Source organism: Salvelinus sp. IW2-2015, linkage group LG7 (assembly GCF_002910315.2).
Source record: "Salvelinus sp. IW2-2015 linkage group LG7, ASM291031v2, whole genome shotgun sequence".
In the NCBI taxonomy this organism is placed as follows: Eukaryota; Metazoa; Chordata; class Actinopteri; order Salmoniformes; family Salmonidae; genus Salvelinus; species Salvelinus sp. IW2-2015.
In genome coordinates, this window is record NC_036847.1 from 20569288 (window position 1) to 20585635 (window position 16348).

General features: G+C 39.3%; 1 protein-coding gene across 1 annotated transcript in view; it reads right to left on the reverse strand.

Moving 5' to 3' along the window:
- The window catches only part of LOC111966564 (calcitonin gene-related peptide type 1 receptor), a 28168-nt gene extending 12953 nt beyond the window's left edge, over positions 1 to 15215 (reverse strand). The window contains exon 1 of the mRNA XM_023991310.2: positions 15082 to 15215. The gene's annotated coding sequence lies outside the window, so the exon portion shown is untranslated. The remainder of the gene's footprint in view (positions 1 to 15081) is intronic.
- Positions 15216 to 16348: the final 1133 nt, after the last annotated feature.

Below are 16348 nucleotides of genomic sequence, written 5' to 3' on the forward strand. Positions count from 1 at the left end.
TGGAAGAAGTTTGGAACCACCAAGACTCTTCCTAGAGCTGGCCGCCCGGCCAAACTAAGCAATCGGGGGAGAAGGGCCTTGGTCAGGGAGGTGACCAAGAACCCGATGGTTACTCTGACAGAGCTCCAGAGTTCCTCTGTGGAGATGGGAGAACTTCCAGAAGGACAACCATCTCTGCAGCACTCCACCAATCAGGCCTTTATAGTAGAGTGGCCGGATGGAAGCAACTCCTCAGTAAAAGGCATGACAGCCCATTTGGAGTTTGCCAAGGGACACCTAAAGAACATGAGAAACAAGATTCTCTGGTCTGATGAAACCAAGATTGACCTCTTTGGCCTGATTGCCAAGCGTCACGTCTGGAGGAAACCTGGCACCATCCCTACAGTGAAGCATGGTGATGGCAGCATCATGCTGTGGGGATGTTTTTCAGCAGCAGGTACTGGGAGACTAGTCAGGATCGACGGAAATATGAAAAGAGCAAAGTACAGAGAGAGATCCTTAACGAAATCCTGATCCAGAGCGCTCAGGACCTCAGACTGGGGTCAAGGTTCACCTTCCAACAGGACAATGACCCTACGCACACAGCCAAGACAACGCTGGAGTGGCTTTAGGACAAGTCTCTGAATATCCTTGAGTGGCCCAGCCAGAGCCCGGACATGAACCCGATCGAACATCCTCTGGAGAGACATGAAAATAGCTTTGCAGCGACGCTCCTCATCCAACTTGAGGCTGTAAATGGCTGCCAAAGGTGCTTCAACAAAGTACTGAGTAAAGGGTCTAAATACTTACATGATAAAGTTTTTTATTTGTAATACATTTGCAACAAAAAAAACTCATTATGGTGTATTTTGTGTAGATTGGTGTGGGGGGGGGGGGGGAACAATGAAATCCATTTTAGAATAAGGCTGTAACGTAATAAAATGTGGAAAAAGTCAAAGGGTCTGAATACTTTCCGAATGCACTGTAGGGTCCTCTCTTCAATGGCTTGTCACCTGACCAAAGTCCCAAAGGGAGACACAGGGACATGGTGTCACACGTGTTCTCATCCAAGACTATACAACACCCTTTCACAATCAAGCCACGTTCCCAAGCCCTTTACATCTGTAAAACTACTATTTGCCTCCTATGCCAAGGAAAACAAACTGTAATGAGAACTGTAATAACAGTCTACATTCTGAGGACATCAATTCATCAGATGAGAGAGAGAGAGAGAGAGAGACTGCTAGGCCAGCGCGGAAGAATGTCCAACAGAAAATGTTTCCATGGAGGGACTATTTTCAGGTTGTTCTCCATCATCTAGGGTTGTGTTTCCATGGAGAGACCTAGATCAGTCTATCATGTAAGTGACACCCTTCACTTTCTCCTTTTATGAAGGATAATGGTCATCAGCAAACATCATGATCACACAACCCTAGATGATAGAGAACCTGAAAATAGTCCCACCAACTGTCCTTTTGATGCACTATAGCTCTAGCATAGTGGTCAGTAGATTTTCTGCCAACAACAGTTTTTTCCAAGAGGAACCCTTTAGGGTTCCAGGAAGAACCCTTTCTACATGTAACCCAAAAGGGTTATCCTATGGGGATAGCCGAAGAACCCTTTTACACATCCCGTGTAGCTCAGTTGGTAGAGCATGGTGCTTGCAACGCCAGGGTTCTGGGTTTGATTCCCACGGTGGACCAGTATGAAAAAGGTATGGAAATGGATGCACTCACTGTAAGTTGCTCTGGATAAGAGCGTCTGCTAAAATGTAAATGTCAGTGGATTTTCTGCCAACTACAGTTTTAAGTAGGAAATACAATGCTTAGTTGAATAAATCTTGTTAAAAAAAAGTGTTAACGCCACTGTAGTTTGTCTGAACAAAGCTGATATTGTGTCATTGAATATTACTGTCTAACAAGTCTGGGATTTTTTTAATTTTCAATTGGTACCATGCGTTGCCACATTTAATTACCCCAATTAACAAGTATTGATTCAAACACATGCAGTGTTTGCTATCAAAACATTTGAATTCCTGTAGACCAGACAAAGAGGCCTAATTAGGCTATGAAAAATATCAAGACCAAGAAAGAAACTGCAAAAGAAAGCCTTAATCAAGCTGTTTCATTTGTTGCCAGAAACAAAGCCATGACCCATGAGCTACAACAGCTTTGGGCAGAGACCCATTTGTCTATTGTTATTGTACTGTTCTATGTGTTTGTTGCTTTGATGTAGAGAATCGAGGAAGAACGGAAAACAAAAGATAGAGGCCATGCTGTGATTGTGAACACCCTTGACTTGTATAAGGACGAGAAAGACATTACCAGAGGCCACTGCCTCCTATCATTACCCTGACATGGAAGGAAAGAGTAGTCTGTTTGGATATGTGTCTGTGGCCAACACTAGTGGTGTTACGTCCGTCGTTAGATGAATGAGACCAAGGTGCAGCGTGGTAAGCGTACATCTTTCTTTATTTAGATGAACACCAACAAATATATATATGAACAGAACGTTCTGCAGGCTACACAGTAACTGTACAAAAACAAGATCCCATAAACTCAGGTGGAAAACAGGCTACCTAAGTATGATCCCCAATCAGAGACAACGATAGACAGCTGCCTCTGATTGGGAACCATACCCGGCCAACAAAGAAATAGAACACATAGATTTTCCCACCCAAGTCACACCCTGACCTAACCAAATATAGAATAAAAAGGCTCTCTAAGGTCAGGGCGTGACAAGTGGTCACATACTCTGAGTCCTAATCTAGGTTCAACAGAATTTCAACTCAAAACAAAATMCACCAGAGGTGGCGTTAAGAAACTCACATCCCTGGTTCTGCATCCTAGGTAATCAACATATTTAAAGATCAAATTGGTACTTATATTAATAGGTGATGCAAAATTTTGATTTACACTATTTACATTGATTTATTCACTGGTTTGCACACTGACATATTTACAGGTATGACTATTTAAAAAGTGTAATTACTGCTAGAAACTGTCCCTTGACAACCACTCAGGAGGCTCTTCATAACCACTCAAATAATTCATTCATTCCAGTCCAAGTCTTTTAAGTCTGACTCACAGGAATGTATTCTAATCTTTCAAAGCACTTTTACTTGTTTTGATTATCTTCTTGGGTTACATATAACACATGTGCACTTCCATAGATAAATGAAAATGTCCATTTACACTTTCATAAATGTCTCCATGTACCATGGAGTGTATGGGTAGGTTCAGACAAGCCTTTCTCATGTTCACTCTTCCTTACATTATGTTCTACCAAAGAGTCCTGCCACTGGAAAAATACAGATGTGGCTGCAGTGTCTTCCTACATGAAAAAAATACTACCGTTTTCTATAGTAAAATGTAGTATACAATATGACACACTGCAGTAATCAAGTCAAATCAAACTGTAATGGTTGCATACACATATTTAGCAGATGTTATTGGGGGTGTAGCAATGCTTATAATGTAGCAAAATGCTTGTAAAAATTAGTATCCCTCAATCATGTGTAGCACTATAGAATGTTGTAGTATACTATAGAATAATATAGTAAATACTACAGTATTATCAGCAAAAACACACTTTTTGTAGCAAATAAAAGTAATGTTTTTTAACTATAGTAAAAACTACAGTTTTTAATTTGCATATACCCTGCCCATTCCCCTCCCTTTGTATTGCAATTTGTGCCACCCATTAGTGAGTAACCTAAATGCCAAGTGTAGACCATATATTGTGTTCCCTACAGGTTATAGTTCAGCGCTTCTGCTCTGTTCGGACCCCAGTTTTACCCATCTACAAGTTATGGAAAATGTGCGCTTTTCTCCAGTATGTTTCCTGAAGGAGAAAGCCTCCATTTATGTCAAATATAATAAAACACTATAGTAAACACTGCAGTAATGTCCACAAAAACACTACAGTAAAAATTACAGTATACTAGTCTGCAAAAACAATACAGTAAATACTAAATTCTGCAAAAACACTACATGAATTAATTAGAAAGTATATTTACTACAGTATTTAGTTGCGTTAACTGTAAATACTACATTAAATACTACAGTATTTCAATGTAGTGTTTTTGCAGACTAAAGTCTGCAAAAACACTTCAGTAAAGTCCACAAAAACACTACGGGAAATATAGTTTTTATACCATAGTATTTTTTTTATGTGGGTCGCACCGTATATTGAACATCTTGAGTATTTCCCGACAGCAGCAAGAGGAGCTGTTTATATTGTGTTGGACTTTTACGAGGGAACTCGAAGGGATGGAGGGGAAGCAACACGTTTCCCACGATTTCCATAGGACTCTAAAGTGGCTGAAATGGATTGCCATGAATTTTATTTTCAACCCAGATCCTGAAACCTTTTTGTGTTATGATGTGCAGAATCATCCCAAGGCTCAACTACCCCCGTCATGTGGCAAGAAGAACCCTTCTTTATGATTTGTCTAACCTGTCTGTCTTTGACCGGACAATACAATATCATCTTATGGTGTGATTCTAAAACCAAGGGCTCTCAGAAAAGCTTTTCTCATGTTTTTTTGTCTCCACCAAGCACCATGCTCCCTAACCCTAAGCTGTTAACCATTTTATTTCACCATTAAAAAAAAGATAAACTTTCATCCAGTCAGTTTTATAAATTCCTCTGAGACATCAGACCTTAATGACGTCTGGGCTCTAAATTTCCACCCACGCGTTAGAAGCATCTGTAACCCATTTGACTAGGAGAGATGCTAATCATGCATTCCATGTTTTTATGAAAAATATTTGGATTTCCCAGCTCCTTTTTGATGACCCCATGACCCCCGAGAGCAATTCATCTATTTCTGTCCTTTAGGGGTTACATTCTAATGGTGGCTCTCTGGTGCCAATTAGTTGTTTCTTGCCACATGATGGTGGTAGTTTTGGTACTTTATTATGATTCCCATTAGCTGTTGCAAAAGCAGCAGCTACTCTTCCTGGGTCCACACAAAACATGACATAATACAGAACATTAATAGACAAGAACAGCTCAAGGACAGAACTACATAAAAAATGTTTAAAGGCACACAGCCTACATATCAGTGCATACACAAACTATCTAGGTCAAATAGGGGAGAGACGTTGTGCCGTGAGGTGTTGCTTCATCTGTTTTTTAAAACCAGATTTGCTGTTTATTTGAGCAATCTGAGATGGAACGGCGTTCCATGCAATAATGGTAAACCATTTGTTGAGTTTAGGGACGACCTCTACACAACTTCCCCCTCTCTTTTGCTAATTGTAGGTCAGGCAGTCATAGCTCACTGACTGTTACTCACTGGGGAGAGGCCTGTTTATTTGTATTTCAAAAGGGGCTGTGGAGAGCCTCTCCAAATCCCAGGAAGGATAAAGTATGAGGAGGCCTCTCTTCCTTAGTTGTCCTGGCACTTCCGTTCCCCTCTCCCAACAGCCACAGGTTAAAAATACGCCATTGTTACACCTACAAAGGCAGAGGGTTTTAGAAGGAAGAAAATGTTGAACTTTCAACATTGGGTGTTGGTGTCAGTAATACTATTTTACTGCCTGAAAAGGATTCCCGAAATGTATTATTTGAACTAAAACAGTTCTATCAAATCAAATGTATTTGTCATATACGGCGAATACAACGGATATAGACTTTACCGTAAAATGCTTGCTTATGAGCCCTTACCAATGATGCAGAGTAAAAAAATATTTTCAGCTTCCAGGAATTGTGTACATAGCCTTGCGACCATGGGGCTGTGCATTATCATACTGAAACATGAGGTGATGGCGGCAGATGAAAGGCATGACAATGGGCCTCAGGATCTCATCACAGCATCTCTGTGCATTCAAATTGACATCAATAAAATGCAATTGTGTTCATTGTCCGTAGTTTATGCCTGCCCATACCATAATCCCACCACCACCATAGGCCACTCTGTTCACAACTTTGACATCAGCAAACCGCTCGCCCACACGACGCTATCTGCCCGGTACAGTTAATCGGGATTCATCCGTGAAGAGCACACTTCTCCAGCATGCCAGTGGCCAACTAAGGTGAGAATTTGCCCACTGAAGTCTGTTACTACACCAAACTGCAGTCAGGTGTAGACCCTGGTGAGGATGACGAGCACGCAGATGAGCTTCCCTGAGACAGTCTATGCAGAAATTGTTCTGTTGTGCAAACCCACAGTTTCATCAGCTGTCCAGGTGGCTGGTCTCAGACGATCCCGCAGGTGAAGAAGCCAGATGTAGAGGTCCTGGGCTGGCGTGGTTACACATGGTCTGCGGTTGTGAGGCCGGTTGGACGTACTACCAAATTTTCTAAGACGACTTTAAGAGATTTTTGTTCAGTGTACATCTGGATAGATGGTACTTAAACACATCCGGTAAACTGTACATTATATATAGTGTTTGTGCAGTCATAAATATTATAGATCAAGGGCTTTTAAAACCACCCCTCAGCTGCTCTCAGCCAATCCCACCTACAGTYTCTCCGTAAACCACCCCCTTATGATTTTCAACTGTGCTGGGATAATTCACATACATTCTGAACCTTTCTAATCACATAGTATCTACAGATTGTAAGTTAAAGATTAATATTTTTACACAAGTTATTATATTGTTGATTGACTATGGCTTTCCAAATCTCCCAACAGTGCTATTTGCAGGGCTAGTTTTAGGTAAATGTGATTTTTCAGACACTGCTGAACCTGTGATCAGAAATAAGCTACATGGGGGTAATACCAGAATAAGTGACCTAATGATTCTGTTTCTTCTCAGCAAAATCTGTCGAGATGAGATGGTTGTATGCCCCATACACATAACATTCTATTGGTGGCAAGAATTTTGAATAATCATTTTAATTGAAAAACTAAGTTTTGAATAAAGCGTTGTTTTGTGTATCAGTTAATAAACCATGTGCCATGGAATCGGAACATCCTAAATCTTTTCCCAGCTATTTTGCAACCTGTATTGCGCCGCCGCTGTCAACATTTGTCCTCAAATGAAACTGGTATATTCGTTTATTTTATGCCCCCCTGAAATTGCTAATTTTGGTATTTTAATAAAAGGCAGACACACAAGAACCTTCTCCCCCTTCCACCTGCCTCCTTAATTTTTGCAGTAATGCTGCAATCAGTTGGTTAATGCTGCAATCAGTTGGGTGTAATTTTGATAGAGCAAACATTTCCATATTTTTGTTCACTGCACTTGTGACAACTCTACCATTCCTATTCATAATATCGTGAACAAAGAATACCTTTTTCTTAATAAAGAATGTTTTTTTTATTTTTATATCAATCAGTATATTTGCGTTTAACCATAATAATTATTCTGCCTTTTCTGGGGGATAACTGGAATTGCAACCAGCTTTGTATGGCTTGTTTGAGTATAACTTTTGTATTACTCTAGCTTTTAGTGAGAGGTTTAATGCTTTAATGTGTAATCACTTTAGACTCACTCTTATTATATAAATAGGGATATTTAATTTTGTCTGTCTTTCCGTTTCAAATAAAATAATTTTTTGCTCATAATTTGAAAAACTATTTGTCTGGAGTAAGCAGCATCATAAGTCATTATGTAAACTGTGATATGACTAGAGTTAAATCAGTGTGATTTTTTTCCCATAAATGGAGAGGTATGGCACTCTCCCTGGTTGCAAGATCCTGTTAATTTTTGCTAACTTTCTATTGAAATTTGTTGTATCGAGTTCATTTATTTTTGGGGGCATATGAATACCAAGTATGTCTACTTCACCATCAGACCATTTTATTGGTAAACTATAGGGTAATGTTAAAGTTGTCTTTTAACAATTCAATATGTAATATGGTACACTTATCATAATTAGGTTTTAGTCCAGAAAGGTCAGAGGAAAATATCTAGATCCTCAATGAGACTGTGCAGTGATCCAAATTGCAGACTTAAGAGAACTTAAGTCGTCAGCATACATTGACACGTTGGTTGTTTAACACTGGATTTGTAACCCCTTGACATTGTTGGAACTGATTTTCATAGTTAAAATTTAGATGGCCAAAACAAAGATAAGACAATGGACAACCTTGTTTAACTCCTTGACAGTTCAATACTTTGAGAAGTAACCATTATTTACATTTCCTTCAGAAAGTACTCACACACCTTGACCTTTTCCACATTTTGCTGTGTTACAGCCTGAATTTAAAATTGATTAAACATTGAGTTGTCACTTGCCTACACACAATACCCCATAATGTCAAACTGGAATTATATATATATATATATATACACACACACACAGTGGGGCAAAAAACTATTTAGTCAGCCACCAATTGTGCAAGTTCTCCCGCTTAAAAAGATGAGGCCTGTAATTTTCATCATAGGTACACTTCAACTATGACAGACAAAATGAGAAAAAAAAATCCAGAAAATCACATTGTAGGATTTTAATGAATTTATTTGCAAATTATGGTGGAAAATAAGTATTTGGTCAATAACAAAAGTTTCTCAATACTTTGTTATATACCCTTTGTTGGCAATGACAGAGGTCAAACGTTTTCTGTAAGTCTTCACAAGGTTTTCACACACCGTTGCTGGTATTTTGGCCCATTCCTCCATGCAGATCTCCTCTAGAGCAGTGATGTTTTGGGGCTGTTGCTGGGCAACACGGACTTGTCAACCTCCCTCCAAAGATTTTCTATGGGTTGAGATCTGGAGACTGGCTAGGCCCCTCCAGGACCTTGAAATGCTTCTTACGAAGCCACTCCTTCGTTGCCCGGGCGGTGTGTGACTTTCAACTCCCTCCAAGATTTTCTATGGGGTTGAGATCTGGAGACTGGCTAGGCCACTCCAGGACCTTGAAATGCTTCTTACGAAGCCACTCCTTCGTTGCCCGGCGGTGTGTTTTCATGCTGAAAGACCCAGCCACGTTTCATCTTCAATGCCCTTGCTGATGGAAGGAGGTTTTCACTCAAAATCTCACGATACATGGCCCATTCATTCTGTCCTTTACACGGATCAGTCGTCCTGGTCCCTTTGCAGAAAAACAGCCCCAAAGCATGATGTTTTCACACCCATGCTCCACAGTAGGTATGTGTTCTTTGGATGCAACTCACATTCTTTGTCCTCCAAACACAACGAGTTGAGTTTTTACAAAAAGTTATATTTTGGTTTCATCTGACCATATGACATTCTCCCAATCTTCTTCTGGATCATCCAAATGCTCTCTAGCAAACTTCAGACGGCCTTGACATTTACTGGCTTAAGCAGGGGGACACGTCTGCACTGCAGGATTTGAGTCCCTGCGGCGTAGTGTGTTACTGATGGTAGGCTTTGTTACTTTGGTCCCAGCTCTCTGCAGGTCATTCACTAGGTCCCCCCGTGTGGTTCTGGGCTTTTTGCTCACCGTTCTTGTGATCATTTTGACCCCACGGGGTGAGATCTGCGTGGAGCCCCAGATCGAGGGAGATTATCAGTGGTCTTGTATGTCTTCCATTTCCTAATAATTGCTCCCACAGTTGATTTCTTCAAACCAAGCTGCTTACCTATTGCAGATTCAGTCTTCCCAGCCTGGTGCAGGTCTACAATTTGTTTCTGGTGTCCTTTGACAGCTCTTTGGTCTGGCCATAGTGGAGTTTGGAGTGTGACTGTTTGAGGTTGGGACAGGTGTCTTTTATACTGATAACAGTTCAACAGGTGCCATTAATACAGGTAACGGATGGAGGACAGAGGAGCCTCTTAAAGAAGAAGTTACAGGTCTGTGAGACCAGAAATCTTGCTTGTTTGTAGGTGACCAAATACTTATTTTCCGCCATAATTTGCAAATAAATTCATAAAAAATCCTACAAAGTGATTTTCTGGTTTTATTTTCTCTCCATTTGGTCTGCATAGTTGAAGTGTACCTATGATGAAAATTACAGGCCTCTCATCTTTTTAATTGGGAGAACTTGCACAATTGGTGGCTGACTAAATACTTTTTTGCCCCACTGTATATTTGTATTATTATTTTGTTACAAATGAAAGGCTGAAATGTATCGAGTCAATTAGTATTAAACCCCTTTGTTATGGCAAACCTCAATAAGTTCAGGAGTAACAATTAGCTTAACAAGTGACATAAGTTGCATGGACTCACTCTGTGTGCAATAATAGTGTTTAACATGATTTTTGAATGACTACCTAGTCTCTGTACCCCACACATACAGATAATTGTAAAGTCCCTCAGTCGAACAGTGCATTTCAAACAGATTCAATCAAAGACCAGGGAGGTTTTCCAATGCTTTGCAAAGAAGGGCAGCTATTGGTACAGTGCATTCGGAAAGTATTCAGACCCCTTGACTTTTTCCACATTGTTACGTTACAGCCTTATTCTAAAATGGATTAAATAGTTTTTTCCCCCCTCATCAATTTCATAATGGCAAAGCAAAAACAAGTTTTTGAAATGTTTGCTAATTTATAAAAAATAAAAAACAGAAACATTACATTTACATAACTATTCAGAACCTTTGCTATGAGACTCAAAATTGAGCTCAAGTGCATCCTGTTTCCATTGATCATTCTTGAGATGTTTCTACAACTTCATTGGAGTTCACCTTTTTGTAAATTAAATTGATTGGAACTGATTTGGAAAGGCACACACCTGTCTATATGAGGTCCCACAGTTGACAGTGCATGTCAGAGCAAAAACCAAGCCATGAGGTAGAATTCCTTGTTTGGACAGTTTGCACATTCAGATCAAGACAATTGATAATTTAATATCATCACCACTTTTGAGTTTCTTTGCCCATGACAGAAATGTATTGCTCTCTCCCAGTCCTTTTCCCACACAACCTCATCTGTAATTGTAGAGTGAGTTTACCTGGCTGAAAGATAAGTAATATCTATTGTTTACAGGAAAGATTCATCATCTTTTTTTATAATCTGCTAAACCACTACAATTATAACTAGCTATACTCATAATGAGATACAAGTTTCAATTATACATGCCTGTAAACTTACTAACAAAATGTACCATGATGATCAACCTGCTAAACACCCTGAATGTATCATACTTACCAATATTACAAGAATCAATACATGACCTCTATCCATGTAGCTGTACTATAATGTATGCACTGCTAAACATACTGTAGCTGCAACTGACTCTAAGTAGACCTCCAGCTGTCTTCCAATATCCTTCCTGTGAAAGTCTCCCCGATCCCAGATGGGGCTGTTGTCCCTGATACTATCATACCACCTCTGTACCCGTAACGCACCTTTAGTGTCTTAATGCACACCTTCAACCACCGATTGGCATGGCCAAAGTAAAGAATTGGTACTGTCCCGTGAAACCTGTTTCAATGCTGCCACCCCTCAAGCGCCCAGCCAAAACCCTGTAAGCCTATGGCATGACCATGAGAAGTACGTCCTCTTTTGGAATTAATGGAAAAAGAAAAAGGGACCGAGAGAAAGAGAACAATAAATGCAATAGCACTGAGGACAAAAAGACCTTAAGATACCCAGATAGCAGCAAAGTGTGGAACATAATACTAATGATAATAACTAATTATATCAATAGTGATAGTCTAACAACTAATCATCTTCCCAATATAATACCAATATTCACTTGTGAGCTTTACCTTTAACAGCATTGTATGCTGTATTTGAGGTAGAAACTTATGTACATGAAGGCAGGGTAAAGTCACTAGGTGTCAGGATAGATAAGAGGTGTGTGTGTATTTGTATGTGTGTTTGTCTTGTGTCTGTACGCGTGTGGAAGTTTTGTGTGAGAGTGGAAGTGTAGTGTGTGGAGTGAGTGTGTATACACTTAGTGTACAAAACATTAAGAACACCTTCCTAATATTGAGTTCCACCCACCCTTTTGCCCCCAGAACAGCCTCAATTCATCAGGACATGGACGCTACAAGGTGTCCAAAGCATTCCACAGCGATGCTGGCCCATGTTGACTCCAATGCTTTCCACAGTTGTGTCAAGTTGGCTGCATGTCCTTTGGTGGACCATTCTTGATACATGGGAATCTGTTAGTGTGAAAAGCCCACCAGTGTGGCAGTTCTTGACACAAACCAGTCTGCCTGGCACCTACTACCATACCCCGTTTAAAGAAACGTTAATTTTTTGTCTTGCCCATTCATCCTCTGAAAGGCACACATACACAATCCATGTCTCAAGGCTTAAAAATCTGTATTTAACCTGACTCCTTACCTTCATCTACACTGATTGAAATGTATTTAACAAGTGACATCAATAAGGGATCATAGCTTTCACCTGAATCCCCCTGGTCAGTCTATGTCATGGAAAGAGTAGGTGTTCTTAAAGTTTCTCAACACTCAGTGTATATAGTCTTGTGAGTGTGCATAGTCAGTGCAAGATAGGGTCAGTGCATACTGTACATAATGTGTAAACCTACCTGTATGGACCACAGTGAAAAGTCTAATCTGACAAATGGAGTATTTCATGGAAAAGATTCTTTACTTTTACTTACTGATTCCATAAATCACTGTTTTGTTTTCTAGGGATTTTCAAAAAGCTGTCTATTTGTGAGTGATTATGGACTTGCTTATTTTCCCATAGCTGGATCCAAAAATAGTTTTCCAAGCTTGGAGCCATGCCACACTTTTTCCTGGAGGCAAAGAGAGAAAGAGCGATGGAGAGAAAGAAAGACAGCACAGACTGTCCAGAACAGCTCTCCAACACACTGTTCCGACTCCCATAACTTATCACTGTGATACCCCCAAACAAATAAACTCTGGTGCCAGTAAGACTGGGAGGATGCACTCTAGCACCCCCACCCCCCCCAGTTTATATGCCATCCAGTTCCTCAAGATAAAAAATAATCCATAGGTAACATGATACCCTGGCCCCCCATTTCCTTTCACTACCCCAAAAAAGCAGAGGTTAGTTAGGCACAGTGTCTTGGCATGATTGCAAAAGGGTTTTGGACTAAAGTAGAAGGCACACAAAACCTATTTATACCACTCAACAGCTGCCTGGCAGGTCCAGCATGTTCTGGGGCAAAGACATGTTGGGGGGCGGGGACTTCTGAACAGCACCATTAAAATCGACAGTTCACCCAAATAAAAAAATGACACATTGGTTTCCTTAACCTGTCTATAGACAAGACATGACCACAATCATGTGTAACAGTTTAACTTTAGTCCGTTCCCTCGCCCCGACCCGGGCACGAACCAGGGACCCTCTGCACACATCAACAACTGACACCCACGAAGCATCGTTGCCCATCGCTCCACAAAGGCCGCGGCCCTTGCAGAGCAAGGAGAACCACTACTTCAAGGTCTCAGAGCAAGTGACGTCACCGATTGAAAGGCTATTAGCGCGCACCACCGCTAACTAGATAGCCATTTCACATCCGTTACACATGCTTTGGTTTAGTTTCCAGTGGTGGAAAAAGTACCCAATTGTCATAGTTGAATAAAAGTAAAGATTCCTTCATAGAAAATTACTCAAGTAAAAGTGAAAGTCACAGAGTAAAATAATACTTAAGTTTAAAAGTATTTGGTTTTAAATATACCTACAAGGAAAAATCCACCCAGTCACTATATTTTGGTATTTGTTTCATTAGTCCATTGTTGATATAGTCCCAAAAGGTTTTGAATATAAGCAATCAAGTTTAAGTTACAACTTTCAAAATACATAAATACAGCTGGTATGAATGCATCATATTGTCTGTATTTATGTATTTTGAAAGTTATACATCTTGAAAAATTMATTGCTTACATGCAACAACAAAAAAAAGGCTAAAATATACTTAAGTAAATGTTATAAATCATTTCAAATGTATTATATTAAGCAAACAAGATAGCACGATTTCTTGTTTAACATTTTTCAGATAGCCAGGGCCACATTCCAACACTCAGACGTCATCTACAAATGAAGCATTTGTGTTTAGTGAGTCCGCCAAATCAGAGGCACTAGAGGTGACCACGTGAATTGGACCATTTTCCTGTTCTGCTAAGCAATCGAAATGTGAAGAATACTTTTGGGTGTCAGAGAAAATGTACAAGAGTAAAAAGTACTTATTTTCTTTATGAATGTAGTGGACTAAAAGTAGAAGTAATCAAAAATATAAATAGTAAAGTACAGAACCAAAAAAACGACTTAAGTAGTACTTCAACGTATTTTTACTGTTAGTTTCCATGGTCTGTTTCCACATGCTAACATTTTAGCATTTGTGGCACAAGCCCCATTCAAGTAATGGTACTTTCACGCATCATGTTCAAACCATCCTAAAGTATCTAAAATGTATTTGTGAAGCCCAACAAAGTCACTTATAGATGTTTTAAATATGATGCACGAAAATGTCTAATATTGCACGACTTGAATGGGATTTGTGCCACAAATGATAAAACGTTAGCATGTGGAAACCGTGACAGGGAAACTAAATCAAAGCACGGGCTGCAGTCATTCCTTGTCCATAGAGTGCTTACAGGGTAAGGAAACCCAAATACAATTTTGTAATTTGGGCGAACTATCCCTTTAAAACAATAGGCATAAATAGAACAGATCTGGAAACACCTCAAGTTACTTATTGCCAGCTTTTGATGTGAACCCCTATTCATAATTTGAGTGGCATAAAACAGCCACGTGTAGTTATATGAAGGCACAACAGTCAAGGAAATTAATTTCATTTCACGTACATTACTTGTTCTTAAAAAGCTAATTTGTTGCAATAACCACGTACGTCCACACGCACGCGCACAAACACGTACACACAATTGGATTTTGCAACTTAAAATTCATGCACTCCAATTCCCAAACAAGGCAACCAACTAACTGGTCTGGGCTTGTTTATCACTCAACATGTTTGGGTGGAGTTATCCGTGCATTAATGCCCAAATGTGCCAATATAACCAAATGTGTTTTAATTGTTTTTACTAATTGACATTTMGTTTAAAAACAAACATTTTCCATTTACTTAAAAAGGACACTAAATTCTTGAAGTTTCGCTGGGCATACATACAGTAAGCTACTGATAGGCGCGTAGCATATCTATGATTTGAAATCGTGAGACAATCACATTAACATTCTGTATTCTGTAGCTGGTAAAAAATAAAAAATAAAGCTATTTATGTTACAAGCAAAAACATTTAAATCTAACATGGACATACTCTTGGAAAATATGCAAAAATACCTTCAGAATTTGCTGGATGCTCTAACTACTTTCCAAATCTTCCCACCTTCACATGTTCCAGTGTAAATGTGTCAGGCACTGCGTCCAGCCCGCACCAACTCATTGAATTGATAACAGCGGATATTGAGGGCGGTCCATCTCACCGGCATGAGGCTATTTTATTATCAACATTAAAGGTTTAATATGCATAAATCACACCACCATTTCCTGGTTGCTAAAATTCGAAAAGTTCTACTAGTTTCAATTTATGTGACAAAACAAGCAATGCAGATATTCATTGTACCATCTCAACCGATGTGAAATATATTTTCAATAACCATAAATATAGTATTTTCTACTTTTTGAAGCTGGTGTACAAAACCGAAAGTAAAAGAAGCAAATACGAAACTTCAGAACTGGAAGCATCGTGCACAAAGAACAGATATACCACTTCTTAGACTTGCTTTCAATGAGAATGACAGATCTATGACTCATATTTCTATGTGAATTCGGTCTAGCCCAAAAAGTTACATATTGCAGCTTTACATTTAATTTCTGAGCTTAATTGGTTATTTCCATGATTGATTTAGTGTTTCAGTTGTTGAAGTAATGCTCAGACATATTTTATAGTCACTATTATGTGATGTAGTCAACCTACTACTCCTTCCACTGCACATGACTGTTGACATTAATGGCAGGTCAACTGTCTGAGGCTTTTAGACTATAGCAAGCTGCTGCTTCACTCACATTAAACAGAAAATGCCTGAATTAATTGGCTGATGTGTGATTTTTGTTGTTGTTTCAATTTATTGAAGTCACAGTTACATTTATAAACATCGACCTGGCATGGTCAAAAAAAAAGGAATCTCTGCACAACCCGAATTTTGGTAACTCACTAAATTTCTCATGATCTAACATTCTAGTTAATATTCAAGAGTACTGAGCACAGACATAAGGATTTCCACCCTCTGACATAGAGAAGACATTACACGTACACACTCAGTAGCTACTGAGTAATGCTGCCCTCTGATGTCTATTTATTCATTTTCTTCTTTTGCTGAATATATTCTGTACAGTCTTTTGCATGAATGTTACCAGATCAACAAAATTATACAAATTATGATGAACAAGTAAAAGTAATCATGTCATTAAGCCTACAGATAAAAACGAATACATTGAATGTTATATTTGGAACCTGAAATCTAGAACCACAAATAATTGTCAGTAACCACATTTCCATCCACAATTTTTATCATAAAGTATGAAAAAAAGCACAACAGCTGTGATG